The sequence below is a fragment of the Schistocerca gregaria genome, chromosome 1 (genome assembly GCF_023897955.1).
Source record: "Schistocerca gregaria isolate iqSchGreg1 chromosome 1, iqSchGreg1.2, whole genome shotgun sequence".
NCBI classification, from domain to species: Eukaryota; Metazoa; Arthropoda; class Insecta; order Orthoptera; family Acrididae; genus Schistocerca; species Schistocerca gregaria.
In genome coordinates, this window is record NC_064920.1 from 969,033,971 (window position 1) to 969,046,825 (window position 12,855).

The following is a 12,855-nucleotide window of genomic DNA, read 5'->3' on the forward strand; positions in this document are numbered from 1 at the left end:
GATATTTGAGATTTGTGGAAAATTACAGTCGCCAGTCGTATGGACAACTACTATAATAACTGAAAAAGAAAGGTTATTGCACATATAATTAGCACTAAAAGCGTGGCAACTGAAGGTTGACACATGTTGTGTGAAAACTGAAAGTTTGTCATAAGTAATAAATTTCGCTACACTGTGACTTAATTTAGCAAAAGAATTAACAAAACTGGAAAATTGGAAGTTAATTTAGTGATTGAAATTAATAGCGAGATTTGTTTCTGAAGCACTACGAAATTAAGTAAAATAAGGTTAGTCTTGGGCTACCTCAACAATCATTTCAAAAGCTACTTGAATCTACGCAATTTAGAAATAAGAGATTTAACTTTGAACTTGAATTAAATGATTCTGAACAATTAACAATAGTAACATTTAGTATGTACCAAGCCGAGCTGCAGTCACAGGTAAGCTAAAAAATGGTAACAAAACTCTCACTCTTAATTTCTGCTTGCGTAATCTAAATATTGTAGCTAGCTATGAATACTTTAACTGAACTTTGAAATTAAAGCAGTGAAATGGAATGATATTACTTTAATGCTGGCGTTTGAATTTCAACGACACTCGGGTTCATTCCAGAAAAGAAAGGGACCCTGCTTGGTAATGCAATTGGGACAATGAGCAACAAAGGTTCATGCTAAGTTGCTGTATTTTTGTGATGCAGCAGTTTTAAAAGCTGAGGTCTGCCACAAAGTTCTAAAACTTTATGTGCTTCCAGTCTTTTTTGTTGGTTGATTGAAGGTTTGAAGCCGTCGATCGAGGAGGTGGCGACAATCACTCATTGACGGCCGTCGCTGTTGCAGAAGCTGGATGTTGGTGCGCTTTCTTCTCGACACTGTCTCCGGGCGAAACGGGCTCTTGATGTGCGCCAGCTAATGCTTTCCATCCGCGACACCGTGTCAGAAACTATCACAGCAAGTCGAGCGCAATTACATGCTGCCAAACCCCGAAAGCGTGGCAACTCGCGGGAGCGTCACACAAAACACTTGCTCAACCGCACTGCTCCAGCCAGACTGTCTCTGCTCTCGCTCCATGCGGCAGAGTTAACACTACCAAAGATCCTAAAAACTTTGGTTCTCCACACGAGCTATCGATGTAATCGTTCGATAGCATAGTTTTCCCTAGGCAAGACTCAGCGTAAAAATACAAATAATATTTACAAAACAAAACAATTATACATCGACAAATAGTAAAACAATTACAATATATAAAGACACAGAAATGTCATATCTTCAGGTAAAAAAATAAGGAAAAAAATTATTGTAGAATAAATGGAAATAGGAGGATACGCATATCCAGCATTACAAACTGCTAAGGTCATCACTCCCTAAGCTTACACACAACTTAACCTAAATTAACCTAAGGACAAACACACACACCCATGCCTGAGGGAGGGCTCGAACCTGCAACAGGACCAGCTGCAGCACTTTAGCCCACTCGGCTAATCCTATGCGGCTCTTATTTCTACTATTGATTCCATGAATTGAGCTGTTGGTTTCAAAAAGTTATGTATTTTTAATGACAAATTTCACTAAGAAATAAATATATTGTGAAGCAGTAGTTAGTATCCCTAGTTCCCTAAACAGGATTCTATAGGATGTTCTTGAGTTCACCACTCTTATTACACGCTTTTGTGCCCATAAAGCTTTAGCTTGGCTTGATGCATTACCCCAAAAAATCTTCTCATATGACATTATTGAATGAAAGAAAGCATAATATGCCAGCTTTTTAATTTTTATATCCCAATGTCTGACACAATTCGCATTACAAATAGAGATTTCTTAAGACACTTCAGCAGTTCAGTGGTGTGCTCCTCCCAGTTGAATTTATTATGAAGTTGTAATACCAAGAATTTAACACTGTCCACTTCTTCTATCTGCTTGTCATCTTATGTTAGGCATATACTTGTGAGACACCCCTTACAAGTTCTGAACTGTATATAGTGTTTTTTTCAAAGTTCAGTGACAAAGAATTGGCTAGGAACCAGTGATTAATGTCCACAAATATTTTATTAGTCGATCTTTCAAAGACTACACTTGATTTGCTATTTATTGCAATGTTTGTATCATTGACAAACAAAACGAACTTGGCATCTGGTAATGTTACTGATGAAAGGTCATTGATATACACAAGAAAAAGTAAGGGATCTAAAATGGAACCTTGTGGGACCCCAAGTGTAATTAGTTCGCAGTTGGATGTTGCCTGATAACTAAATACATGTCTCTTTCCTCATAACACCCTTTGTTTCCTGACAGAGACATAAGATTTGAACCATTTTGCAGCTTTTCCTGTTAGACCATAATATTCTAATTTACATAAAAGGATATTGTGATTTACACAGTAAAATGCCTTTGACAGATCACAAAATTTGCCAGTTGCCTGCAATTTTTTCTCTAATGAATTAAGCTCATTTAGATAGCCTTGTCAATATCAGAACTCTTTAGAAATCCGAACTGCGACTTTGAGAGTATGTTATTTGAGATAAGATGGTTATAAAGCGTATTGGAGATTACTTTTTCTAAAATTTTTGAGAATGCTGGCAAAAGTGAAATTGGACGGAATTCTGATGGCATTTCCGTATCTCCCTTCTTGAACAGAGGCTTAACTTCACCATATTTCAAACCATTGAGGAAATATTCCACTGATAAACGACTGGTTACACATATAGCTTAATATGTTACTTAACTCAGAATCACATTCTTTAATTAACATTGTTGATATTTCATCATACCCACTAGATGTTTTTGATTTTAAAGATTTTTATGATAGATATTATTTCTGCTGGGGTACTGAGGGTCAAATTCATATAATGGAAGTTACTTGAAATGTATGGCCTGAGGTATTCCATATCAGCATACACAGAACCTGACAACCCCATCTTTTTAGTAACAGTTATAAAATGTTTGTTAAAAAGTTCATCATACCCACTAGATGTTTTTGATTTCAAAGATTTTATGATAGATATTATTTCTGCTGGGGTAGTGAGGGTCAAAACCATATTATGGAAGTTACTTGAAATGTCTGGTCTGATGTATTTCATAGCAGCAAATGATTTTATCATTTCTCACAGCGAACAAAACACGCATAATGCAAGGGACTACAGTAAAAGAAAAATGTAATGATGAGTCAAAAAAACTGAAGAATTATTTCCTAAGCAAAAAGAAGACAATGGAACTTCGTACTATCACCTCAAGTGAACTGACCTTAGTATGTGATGCTACCAAGTGAGCTGGCCTTATTATATGATGAGCTACAGTTAACCAATTTGGACTGCGGAAATAACTCGTTTCACACATTTTAGAAAATTCTACGATAAAGAAATCTTGTGGGAGAGTAAAAACGGAAACGCTGGTGAAGAACATGTTGGTTTTTAAAAGTGTGAATGACTTTTTAGACGTTTTAGAGGCTCAGAAAAACCACAGTTTTTTTCACTGGCAACATATGCCTCAAATAAGAGCAACAAAACGATGTTTCCTGTTTACATTCGCTATTTTGATTCACTGAAAAGAGTACAGAACAAACATTTGAGTTTCATTGAGAATGCTGATGAAATCGCTTTTGGAGTGACTGATTTGCAACTGCAAAATTTAGGTATCCACAAACTGAGTGTAAAAATGGTTTCTTCATACAGTGCTGATAAATCAGGTGTTAAATGTGGCAGAAATAAATCAGGTTTTCAGTCACTTCTTAATAAGAATAAAAATATTTTAAAAGCAAATTACACTAGTCATATACTGCACAATCCAATTAAGAATGCTACTGATAAATTAGATTTAGATGTGGAAAGCATAGTTCTTAAATTTTATAATCATTTCACAATTTCCGCAAAAAGAAGAGATGAACTGACATGTTCTTTCCTATTTGTAAAATTGGAATGTACAGAGATACTGAGACCTGTTCCCAGAAGATGGCTTTCTTTGACTACAGCCATAAATAGGATTCTTTTGAACTGGGGTTCCTTCAAGAGCTACAGAGCGGGACAAATAAATGTGGCCCAGACGAGTGGGTACCATTAGAAGTGAATGTATGAATATAACCACACCCAGTGACAGGGTGGAGAACTGCCCATACATCTGGCTGAACCTTGGAGCGCATGTACACAATTTTCACGCCTGACAGAGCTGATATTACTGCCAATAATCGATAAGCATGCTTAGCTGGTTTTTCCTTCCATAGTGAAATTCATTTTAAAGACTTTGAAACTGCAGTGGAAATTCTTAACCTGATAGATCACATTTGTATTGATATTTTGAAAGTGTGAACAATGGCAGCAGTGATGTATCCAAATGGTTACGTTTCTTTTCAGCTATACCCAAACATATACGTGCAGAACATTTACAGTGTATGATAGCGGCATTCTTGTTCAGTATATTAACATATAATGCTTTTGTGGAAAGAGTGTTCTCATTAATGAATAACGTATGGAATGGGACAAGAAATGGATGCAGTACAGAACTGATCGTGGCAGGGCTCCTATTTATGGCGAATTTTAATCAGTCATGTAAAGAATTTTTTTACTATGTAGAATAAGATCTTGCATTATTGAAAGATGATATGATGTCTACAAAATATCAGTAAAAGTTAGATAAATTTATATAAATATTTTTCATATTTGTAAATACACTTTTTATTATAGTAATTTGAAACATTTAGTCTGTACGCATTTTTATCTCTTATGAAACATAGAAAATTCGAAAATACTTTGGTTTTTCCTCCAAAAACGGAACACCTTCGAAAATGCTACTTTTCTCTCAGAAGAATCAGGTAACCGTAACTCTAACGTATACCACCTTCCATTGTTATTTACTGATTTGGGGCAGTTTGTTATAGTTTTTAGACAATTTGTTACAATTTTTGCAGGAACATTGACAAATTTCTCCCGGTGTTCCATATACTGACATTCAAGTGCTTTTCACGATCGTGATCCATAGACTCAAGTAGATTAATGTAAATACGAGACTCTTATAGTTTAATAATTATCACTGTGCACTGTTTAAACAAATACACCATGCTATGTACAAATTACACTGATATCCCATGGTTTCATGTTTAAGAATCACCACAGGGAATTATTTAAGCAACTGATCCTTGAGGCAGATATACTAAAAGATATCTAACACTTAAGGATGTATGCTGAATTTTTAGCGAAATTTTTACTTTTGTATGGAGCCGCAGTCCCATATACTTTCTGAAAGATATAACTGACATTTTACTTTACAACAGATTTTATTCCACAATCTCTTCACGCCATACCAGCTTGTACAATAAAGTCACACTACTTGTTCCCACAGATCGCATAGTGCAAATTGGGATGCCTTTATGATGATCTTTGATGGGCGTTTACTTACATTTGTGTCAGTGGCTACTTAGATATTGTGTAGCAAAGTTTAAAACCTTAGATTTGGTCATCAGTTTTATTCCATAACCATATCAAGTGAGTCATGCTAACTGCCAGTAAATTAGCATATTACACAAATGTTCATGCATTTACTTTTGACAAAATTGGTCTATATAAGGGAAAGAACATGTTTCGATGATGACTTGGGTTCTACTTAATGATTTATTTAACACGTAAGCAACTCATGCAACCCATACATTGAGTTAACCGTTTGCCCTGCTATTTTTCTGTTAGTTTGATACTCGTATTTTTATTGTGGCCCAGTCTGTTGTAGTTGTGATACTTGATAATGGCCTAAGGCCGAAATCTAGATTGTGAAATAAAACCTGTTGTATAGTCAAATGGCGGATATATCGTTCAGAAAGTTTTAGTCAAGTGTTTGCACTTAAAAATTGTGTAGCTCATTGGTGCAGCCTCAAACATGGAACACTGTCGTTATTTGAAACAAAAAAATTTGGAGCAGCAGTCTCATATGTCATTGTCTACAAGGTCTGTTCTACCAGTGGCAGCCACAGGGTCCTGCAGCTGTTGCTGCTCGTGCTCCTGCTGTTGCCAGCGACGCCAACACACCATGCTGCAGTGTCTTTGGGATGGCCGCCACTTCGCACCTGAGGAGGAGACACCACCTCAGCCGACCGTCATTTGCACGAATCACCGCCAGTGGTCACACGTGTAATAACAGATCTTGTTCATTGGGTGCACTATATACTGATGTCCGCCTTTCTCTGGTGGCAGACCGACCATGAGCTGTTGTGTGCCATACCGTCGCATCCTCTTGTTATAGTGTGCATACACATAAGGAGGATGTACACACTCTGTTTACGTGCAATAGGGTCTATAGCACTTGATACCCAAGTTTACGCTTTACAACCAGTGTCCTACCTCATTTCCTAATGCACATAGATTTTTTTTTCAGCTGAAACAGGATTTTTATATCTCCTCAAAATGCTTTCTAGCGCCTCCGAGTATTCCTCTCGCTGTCACATTGTACTTCTCATGAGGAGAAGTGGTATTTTTACGATGATGTCATATTTTGTTGACATGAACATGGACATCCAACCAATTTGAACTATTGTAGCGTTCATAGATACAGGCTGTTTCCTAAGAGTTGTCATGTGCATTTTCTCTACTTTTGCGATAGATATTTGCAGTTTCGTTTCTGCAGCTGGAATCAGCTCATCCCATTTTTCATGGGGCGGCCAGTGTCGACAGAAAGCGTCGGTTTGTTTCTCACTATGAATGGGCAACAAAGTGTAATTTTAAGTACCCATGCGATAGAGCGTACCTAAGTTATGACACTGCGACATTTATATCATCGATATGTATTAATAGAGGTATTAAAACATGAAAAATAGCCAGTAATCTCGCAGAGATGTCAGCTAGGAATCAAATGTGTAATGCATACATCATGCAGTCCATTGACGGTACATCCTCTAGACTTCTGTGTACTGTATAGTGGTTTAAGGTGAAATGTTACCTTGTGGTACTGCTTTTCCCTATATTCTTGTGATTAATACATGTTTCATTGAAACTACAGCCTTCTTAACATACAGAACATGCAACTCTCATCTGTCTGAGATTGAAAAACAGTTTGCTTATGTCATCAGCACTTATTTTCGTGAAATTTTTACATCATAATCTGGCAATCGTCCAACAGTGTACTAATCCATCACTATTTTTCGATAATGGTAAGTTATTCCCACAACTATGAAGCTGGTGGGCTACTATGATTTCTGCATGACAATGAAAATGAAGAACTACTATATTCGAGGTTTGTTCGGAAAATAAGGTCCGATTTCCTATAAAACATAAACCATCACAGAGTTTTTCAAAAAGTTGTTTTTATTTTGTTCCTTACATGTTTTTCTATTTCTCTACATGCTTTTCATTTTTCTTTAAACATGTCTTAACGTTATACAGGCTTTTGCATTCAAAAGTCGTAGGTGTCAGCTGCCTGAATGGATAAACAGTCTTTAGCTGCTTCTTTCACTTCGTCCTTTATTGCGAAGCGCTTATATCTACATCTACGTCACACGCCTTTAGGTAGTGGAACAAGCGAAAATCACTCGGCACCAAATGTCGACTGTACGGTATGTGGACAATCCGACCCCTCCCAAAAGAGCTGATAAAATTTTGAATGTGGATAGCAGAATGGAGTCCGGCATTGTCAGCAACAACAAACACCAGACATCAGAATGCCACATCGCTTATTCTTTGTTGCATGTCGAAGTTCAGCCAGGGTAGTACAGCAAGCAGCTTTGCTTATTGTTGTCGCTTGTTGCATAAACTTGACTAACAATATTTCATGCCTATATCAAAACACGGTTACCTTAACCTTTAGTGTTCAGCTTGTCTGCTTGACCTTGATTTTGACTGGCGATAGCCGTGCGGAATGGCCGCGTGATTTGAGGCACGTAGTACGAGGTGCATTCTAGTTCTAAGGCCTCCGATTTTTTTTCTGTGTCACGAATCGTGCGGCCCCTTCCTCCGGACGTTCGAGTCCTCCCTCTGGCATGGATGTGTGTGTTGTCCTAAGCGTAAGTTAGTTTAAGCAGTGCGTAGGTCTAGCGATCGATGACCTCAGCAGTTTGGTCCCTTAGCAATTCGCACACACTGACTGGTGATATCAAATGATGCCATTCCATCAAGCAACGTTCAGATTCTGGGGTCATATGAGAAAATCACGTCTCGTACCCTATTACAATGTTCTCCGGAAGTTGATCACCTTCATTATGATATGGGTCAAAAAAATAAAGAGTGCAAGCCTTCCAGAATGAGATTTTCACTCTGCAGGGAGTCTGCGCTGATATGAAACTTCCTGGCAGATTAAAACTGTGCGCCCGACCGAGACTCGAACTCGGGACCTTTGCCTCTCTCGGGCAAGTGCTCTACCATCTCAGCTACCGAAGCACGACTCGCGGCCGGTACTCACAGCTTTACTTCTGCCAGTACCTCGTCTCCTACCTTCCAAACTTTACAGAAGCTCTCCTGCGAACCTTGCAGAACTAGCACTCCTGAAAGAAAGGATATTGCGGAGACACAGCCTGTGGGATGTTTCCAGAATGAGATTTTCACTCTGCAGCAGGAGAGCTTCTGTAAAGTTTGGAAGGTAGGAGACGAGGTACTTGCAGAAGTAAAGCTGTGAGTAGCGGCCGTCAGTCGTGCTTCGGCAGCTCAGATGTTAAAGCACTTGCCCGCGAAAGGCAAAGGTCCCGATTTCGAGTCTCGGTCGGGCACACAGTTTTAATCTGCCAGGAAGTTTCAGTGCAAGCCTTTTTTCCAATTTGTGTTTATTAGTAAACAGCCTGGGAACAAATCCTGCGCACAATTTGCAAAACTGCAACTTTTCCCAGACAATTTTGTGTGAAGTTATTCTACGCACATTCGGAATTTCTAATGCTAAAGTTCAAACTGTGAAGTGCCGGTCCTTATTAGTCTTTTCACCCATGTCTTTGATTAAAGCTGAGATCACCGATGAGCGGCCTCATCGCAGTTCATCGTGTACATTTTTCCGCCCGTCCTTGATAGCTCTCATCCCCTGAAGCACTTTGCTGTCACATAACGCACTGGCGCCATAAGCGTCAGTTATCTCTCAATGAACTTCCGCTGCTGCAAAGTTTCTTGCTGGCAAAAACCGAAAAACTGACGATACTTCACAGTCATCAAGCTGTTCAATTGTTTTTGACTTTTTTCACTGACACTGTAAACAGAACACTACAACAATACCAACGCAAATGGCGTGTGATGAGCAAGGCATGCTGAAAGTCAGTGCACATGCGAGTTTCAATGTTCACATGACATTCGATTAGCTACGCCGATTCAGAACTTACTTTCCTAATAATCTTCCTATTATGAAAGTTCATTCACACTTAACAGAAACTCCGTTACCACCACCAAAGTCAGGGAATTCTGATAGGACGATGCGCTTTCCCTCTTGTAAGTTCCAAGTTGCTAACACTGTTACAGCAATTGGAGATTTATAATCAGACTAGTGTATTAGGAAAAGCAACCTACGTATTTTTGCAGGAGTCGCACAGGCTAAATTATCATGTGTAAGTCGCTCTTCATTGGATCTTCTATTAATCCAACCTGGTAAAAGGTTCTACGTTCATGGAATACTCAAGACTTGGTCAAAAATGTATTTTGCAAGCCACCTGTTTTTTCGTGGATGAACTACATTTCCTTCCAGAATGAGATTTTCACTCTGCAGCGGAGTGTGCGCTGATATGAAACTTCCTGGCAGATTAAAACTGTGTGCCCGACCGAGATTCGAACTCTGGACCTTTGCCTTTCGCGGGCAAGTGCTCTATCATCTGAGCTACCGAAGCACTTCGAGTTCGATGGTTGATCCTTCCACTCAGTTTTTTATTACAGAGGCCAACCGGCGCTCTGACCGAACACGCTGAGCTACCGTGCCGGCTCCATCTGAGCTACCGAAGCACGACTCACGCCCGGTACTCACAGCCTTACTTCTGCCAGTACCTCGTCTCCTACCTTTCGAATTTTACAGAAGCTCTCCGCGAAAGGCAAATGTCCCGAGTTCGAGTCTCGGTCGGGCACACAGTTTTAATCTGCCAGGAAGTTTCATACATTTCCTTATTCAGTCATTCTACTTTAGGTTAGTCTGGACAGCTACTCCTACATATTATATGGTTGTTACAGTTTCCACCAATGTATAATAGAACGGTAATAAGTCTCTCCACCTATTTACATGCACCAAATTACATTTATCTGTGCACAGGTCCCAGGTCCATGTACCAATCATCGATCCAGAGCAATTCGCTACAGCCTTGCGATGGTGCTACCTTATTCTAATAGAAAAACGCATCATCTGTGACCAGCCTCATGGGGATCCTGACATTTAGGTGTACAACCTCCAGCCCACCACAATTAGATACAATGTAACCAACACTTTTTAAGTGAATTCAAAAGTGAGTGGCTGGTGAGATAAAAAAATTTTCGTGTATCCTTGAGTATAGTAAATGCCTACAGATATACTGATTGCCACAAGTACTGCACTTCCTGTTGGTATTAACAGTAAATGCTGATGTTCTGTATTCCCAGTTATAGCCAAAATTCTATATGCCGTGAGTAAAATGATATGTAAGCCTTGCTCGTACGTCTGCAATGGCCTGCTCTATTTCCAGTAGGAGTTTATGTTGTTCTGTTAAGGCAGTTCCCCACTTTTCGTTCTCTCTTCCCTTTCCAGTTTTCTTTTGTGTACATGTAACACGCTGAATGCACTTAAAGGTTTTCTTTAGTAGAGAATGGTTTAAGTCAATTTGACACATTGGTTCTTTCTCCTAAGTCTTTCTACAAAGACATTGTTTGTGAGAATCAATCCTAATTTGGTAATATCTATAGGGGTTTGAAACGCCGCAAGAAATGAGTGCTAGAAACTGATTCCAGATGCTAGCCAAGCCTGAATATTGTACTGGTGTATTTAGAACTTGGACAGTACATGTGCAATGTGCCTCGCGGGATTAGCCGACCGCATGGACTGTGCGGCTGGTCCCGGCGGAGGTTCGAGTCCTCCCTCGGGCATGGGTGTGTGTGTTTGTCCTTAAGATAATTTAGGTTAAGTAGTGTCTAAGCTTAGGTACTGATGACCTTAGCAGTTAAGTCCCATAAGATTTCACATACATTTGAACATTGTTGAACATGTGCAATGTCCTCAACATGTTGCAAATGTCAATAGGGGTCAGAACAAACTTCTATGTAGTTGTGAGTGCATTATGTCAGAGCCAAGTGAATTTGAATTAATGCTCGCATGGTGGGTGCTTCTGTCACTAATCTAGCCAGAGTGTTTGTCGTTTTAAGAGGCATCATATCGAAGATCTATATCGCATAGAGAGAAAGTGGGAAAACATCATCCGCCAAGTCACAACGTGGATGAAAGTGTGTTGAGAGACCGTGACCGATGGCCATTGAAGAGGATTGTGACAAAAAGTAAGATGACTATAGCTGCAAGAAAGTGTCTGATTGTCACACTCACACACTCTGTCAGCACGAAAACATGAAGGGAGCTCCATAGGCAGGGAACTGCAAGGCCGATCTGGAAATCCAGAACCACACATCTGTGATTCAGATGCCTGTAACAGGAAAACGTGGCGCCAAAGGCATAAACCCTGCACTATGGAGCAATGGAAGAAAGTCGTTTGATAGGATATGTCTTGTTTCACATTGTTTCCAACTTATGGCGAGTTTGCATCAAGGAGTGAAATAAAGCAGGGGTTCGATGGTGATATGGGCAGCTGTATCATGGTATTCCACGGGTTCCAACGATTATGTGATCATTTTGAATGATCAGGTGCATCCCATGGTACAATGTTTGTTCCCCAGTGGTGATGCTGGATTTCTCTTTAAACAACTCGCAGGACTGGTATTAAGGAAGAATTCTTGCATCTCCCTTGGCCTCAGTGTTATTGAGCCTTTGTTGTCTACTTTGGAGGGAAGGGTACGTGAATGCTATCCACCTCCATCATCGTTATCGGAAGATGTCACTATTTTACAGTAAGAACGGTGGAAGATTCCCTTGAAAACCATACAGAACCTGTATGAGATGACTGGAAGCTGTTTTGAATGTGCCAACGGTTTTTCTATGCCGCATTAGGCATGGTAATATGTTGTGTTTGTGGTCTTTCTGTATTTTTGTTTACACCCTGTTTATTTCACGGTATTGTGCAGAATAATGTCGTGAAGTGATACATACTGCAAATCCCGAGTCCATTTGCAACATTTTTGATGACTGTGATCCATGATGAAAGCTCTATAATCATACATGTGTATTGCGACATATTAACATGCATCTTTTTTGCACTCACACTGCTACTCTACACCTCCAAAACGCCGCAGTCAGTTTATTAAAATATCTGTCTCGGTGTCTTTTTAATGAGAGATGTCACTCCCAAGCGAACATTACATCTCATCTGGGCACATCTAAAAGCATACTGTAGACTTTCTTTTTAATAATAGTTACATGAAGCGAAGTACACCGCTCTTCCTTTCGTTCTCACACAGCGTCGCCGCCTTGCAACTTATTCCTTTGCTTATAAAGCAGTAAAGACTCCATTTATTTTAAAGAAAGAGGGTGACGCTGACTTAATTTTTTTAACCGTGCCTTTACCACTGTAATGTACACTCTATGTATTATAAAGCGACGCAGTTGTCATCTGCATATTGTGTAGTATTCTACCACGTGCCTCTAAGATTTCCAAAACACGATTTTAGAGTCAGCACCTGGCCACAATTTTGCTGTAACTTAGAGATGATTGGAGTATGTTTTCGTAATTCTGTTTTACCTGCAGTCAAGAATACTATCGGCAGCATTAATGGAGTCTGCTATATGTATCGAAAAATGGTTCAAATGGCTCTGAGCACTATGGGTCTCAACTGCTAAGGTCATCAGTCCCCTAGAACTTAGA